A 4,505-nucleotide genomic window follows, 5' to 3' on the forward strand; every position below is an offset into this window, starting at 1 on the left:
GTTGTAGATGCAACCAATTTGCCAATAAAAACAAAAGAAAAATGGCCAATAAGAAAATAGCTATATTATAACATACCCAGATAAAAGTAGAATCGGATCCGAAATTCAAATATTTAAATACACAGATTTCCTATAAATACTAAAATAGTCAGGAATCCAGATAGTTTCGTGCTGCGGATATAAAGACAATCTTAGCATTGTTATATAAAGGATGTTAATGGTAAAATATCTATAAATTTATTACCGCTGGAAGAACAAAAATAAGGACCAAAGGCTGCAACCTGTCCAAATTTGGAGTCATTTTCTACCTATATCTCTATTTAATCTTAATTTTGATTTGAAATTAAGTAAGTGGTACTTACTAATTCCTTTCTTCTTTTTCCTACGTATATTCATTAGCAAGCCTATCATACAAGAAAGTTGCATGGCGTTCGGATTTTCCATGGGTTTGCTTCGATATCGTGTTTATATTGTCGTACGTTATGATTCCGGTTGTCTAATCTTTGTGCATTTAATGCACACTGCATAAAAATGGCCAATAAGGATTTCATACAAAAAAACTACAAACAATAAGGTTAATGAAGGCTAAGATAAAAACTCAATAAAAGAGACTTCACCAGCGGAATCTGATATTTCAGATATTGAGTATGATGATATGTTATCAGAACCTATTTTGAAGTGCTTAAACTAAATGGGAATTGATTTCCGTAAAAGCCATGATCGAATGCTCACGCTATCATAAAAAATAAGATAATATAGGACATCTTGTTTGTTTGTCTGTCAAAGGTCCACCAGGCAAGCAAAGCCCAGACCGGTTTAGGAGACATGATAACTGCTTTTGGCCTTATCGATTGGCTTATTGCAGGCAAGCTAAAGGCAAAAGGTAATGTGTTCTTCGGAAGAGCAAATGAGCTAAGCTAACTTAACTCATTTAGAAATAAAAATGGAAAAAAGTGTTTTCTGGCGATAACAATACTATAAATAATCTGCTGTCAACCAGACAAGATGCCTTTGCTTAAGTTAATGCCAATTTAATTAATAGCAAAGCCGTTAGCTGATCAGACCATGCATTATTTTGTATATTTAAAGTTATGAACAAAAAGAGGAAGAGATAACGTACTTGGATAGATTCTTTAAGTTTGAAATCTATCGAGATTTCAAAGCAAGATGTTCACAGTGATCTTACTTTTAGGCCGGGTGACAGAGTGGTTATGTAGAGGACTGCAAATCTTTGTACGTCGGTTCAATTCCGGTCCCGGCTTCCAATAATATGATGCTGAAAAGCAACATCAGATAAATTTTGCCCTTTAGCCATTAACTTTTTCAATTTTAATGCTGCCTTATACGAATATGAAGAAGAAAATCAAACAACATTAAACATTTCTTAATAAAGTTAATATATAGTTAGGGCAGTTTATTGAAAGGAGGTCTTTCATGCCAAAACAAATGATTACCCATAAAGGAATAAATTGAATCTAAACTCCTAAAGCTGCTTTCTTTAATGCTTTTGCTGTTATCAGGTAAACATAGTAAATATGAGCAATATCCTTAACTGAAGCTCTATATTTCATGGCAATTCTGATTTTTGTATTAGCGATAATGATGTGTATTTAATTTGTTTCGGAGCAAGACAACTTAATTATTTGACTCATAAACCAATGTCTTAAGCCACAACGCCATATCTTTAGTAGGTATGGGTTTTTTTCTTTTTATCTCAAAGTACCTACGATTTAGATTAACATGTACCTGTCCAGCCTTTTTTCTGCACAATCAAAGAAATTTATAGGTATTTTTCCTTTTATCCGTACAAATTACTTTCCATTTTCTTTATTGGGTTCTTATTTGTGTCTTAAGTAGTTTCATTTATTTGCCTTTTTAAGCACAATATCATTACTGATGATTCTATTCGCTGACATGTAATTTTTGAATGGAAAATCAAGTCCTTGTGAATAGACAAGGCTAGGTGCGACGGTTTCGCAAAAAAGTTAATGGAGCACATTATGATCCATTAGCCTAATTAAGTCAACTCGACTCCGTCCACCCGAAGGGCGTGAAAACCGTAATGCCAGCCAAATAAATTTCCTGTCCGGGCATGCCGGCCCAAGCCTGCAGCGCTTCGGAATGAAGGCCCGTTTGGAGACATTAGTTTGCTAAATCAACATACAATAAGATTGTATCATAAATGAAAATCCCATTTCTTTCTCTACTTCCATTTACCTAAGAAACACCGAGATGATGATAGGCATAGGATGACCCATTGAAAATCAACATTAGCTTAATGTTAGTTTCCTTATGGCCATCTCTTATCTTGCCTGTCAAAAAGTTACTTGCGAATAACGGGAATCGAACCCATATCCTCTGCTTGGAAGGCAGATAATCTACCGTTAATCTATATTCGCTTAAGTTTCATTCCCAGATATTCTAAATAAATCGTTTCTATAATACAAATTAACCAAAGTGGCCTTCCATGCGTGCGCAAAGACCTTGTCTTGCTCAAGCGCCTAGTAAAATGCAAGTGATGGATTATTTATGTTTAATTCGTTTCATATACGATGATTCATGGAACGCCATCGATGAAAACTTTCCGTTCATATCTCTCCAATGAGTAAGCGAAAATTCCTTAGCGAGTTGCGATCCGTTAAGGTTGCAAAAAAAGGACTCGCACCATTAGAGTTAAGATTAAGGTTAGATCCCTAATGTATATCGGCCCGGTCTTTGGGATCCGTATCCATTGTAAGCCGGGCCTTAAGACCTGGAGTTATGAGAAATGGTATTTTCTTTGTTTTTGCTATCAGAAAGTCTTTGGGCATTGTTAAGATTATAGGCATTTTTGGGATCATATCAAAAAGACCTTTGGCCGGCTAAAGGAATGGAAACGAAAAGAAATGAAATTTGTTAAAAGTAAAGTCTCGTATGGTTTTGACGTACTTCTATCCTCGACAGATAGCCCAGCATTAAAAGCTGGTCAGAGCTTATGGTTACCCGGTTGGTTAGATGCTATTAATAATAATAGTAACTCATTATTTTTCAGTATTGGACCCGGAGGTTCACCACGCTATTGCTTTGGGTTTACACACGTTGATTCTAGTGAAAGGTGCTTTAGATGTGCGTGGTTCCAAACTCATGCCAGATAAAAAGGAATTTGGTTATAGTTTTCCCTGTGACGGGCCGGGTAGGGGAGGTACCTGCGATATATCTCAGTCCAATGGCAGCTCCCTTCAATCCAAAGCAAGGCTTTAAGTATCCTTCGGGGTCCTACAAAGCAGTATACTATCACCCCTACTATGCAGTATTTACTACTTGGGGCTATTCAAGTATTGTCAACACGGGAGGCTAAGGCATGGTGTCTTATGTAAAGCCACGTATTAGATTGGCAAAATTAATATCAATACCGCCTACCATACTAAAGCTCGTTATGCTGCAGCTAAGTGGGTTCTTCACCACGAGACTCTAGCTGCTAAGCCGCCGTGTGATGGTTGCCGAGGTGGAGGGAAAGGAAAAAGGGCAAACCCTCGACCAAACCACTTTCGTGAAAAAAACTAGGGACGGAGTCGAACCGTCATTCCAGGACCAACACATTGCCATTATGTTACCTAGTTGGAGGTGACCTTGGCCACCCGAAACTAACGAAACGAAAGAAAGAACAAGGCCATAATGATTTCATATTTAACAATCCCGAGTCAAGCTAATACAATGGCCCTTCCTTTAGCTACAAACAATAGTTTCCCAAACAAAGCCAGCCTTCCTTGAGCTACAAACAATGGTTTCCGTCTGTTTTTGATATTTATAACTGTTTGTATCGTTTGCTGATAGCAGTCAAGCGCGTCGAAATAGTATGTTTTTGGCAAGTAACGGGATTTGAACCCGTGTTTTCAGATTCACAATCTGACACTCTAACCTATTAAGTTATACTCGCCCTCGGGGCTCTTTGCAAGCTCCTTTAGATCCAATATAGGCCCAAGCAAGTCTGGGATCGATTTGACTAAATATAAAAGGAGAATCGGTTAAAATGAGACAGAGCTTTCGTTTCTCTTATCTACCCATCTTAATAGGCAAATATGCTCACTATCGGACTTGAACCGATAACCCATAATGGAACAGATTTTGAGTCTATCGTGTCTACCATTTTCACCAAGTGAGCAAACAAAGCTCTCATCAAAGGAAATGTACAATAGGAATTTTCCTTACCTGGCCTGCTTAATCCAATCCTTTTTTGAAACCACCCAGTTGCGCTTTATTTATGGAGCTTGCTTTAATTTGGTCAAGCCCTAAATATCTTATCAAGACATAAAATTTTTGCCGCATTTTGTAGCTGGTTTTCATTTATCTATGTTTCTTTCTCGTTGTCCAACCTTTTCACTCTTTCATTAGTTCATATCCGTCTATTAAGGAACCAAGTAACCGAATATGCTTAGCATATACGAAGCCAGCTGAGATGAAAGGAAAAGATTTGAATCTTTATCAGCTCATTATTATTATTATTCCCAATGGGTGTAATTGTTATT

At 37.1% G+C, this 4,505-nt stretch overlaps 2 non-coding genes across 2 annotated transcripts; both read right to left on the bottom strand.

The window, feature by feature from the left end:
• Positions 1-2,328: 2,328 nt before the first annotated feature.
• On the bottom strand, positions 2,329-2,399 carry TRNAG-UCC (transfer RNA glycine (anticodon UCC)). The gene has a single exon. It is a non-coding gene; the product is annotated as a tRNA-Gly (tRNA).
• Positions 2,400-3,843: 1,444 nt separating this feature from the next.
• On the bottom strand, positions 3,844-3,916 carry TRNAH-GUG (transfer RNA histidin (anticodon GUG)). Its single transcript has one exon. It is a non-coding gene; the product is annotated as a tRNA-His (tRNA).
• Positions 3,917-4,505: the final 589 nt, after the last annotated feature.

Source organism: Lygodium microphyllum, unplaced genomic scaffold, assembly GCF_053477565.2.
Source record: "Lygodium microphyllum isolate KBCC unplaced genomic scaffold, Lygodium_microphyllum_v1.1.10 scaffold_42, whole genome shotgun sequence".
Classification (NCBI taxonomy): Eukaryota; Viridiplantae; Streptophyta; class Polypodiopsida; order Schizaeales; family Lygodiaceae; genus Lygodium; species Lygodium microphyllum.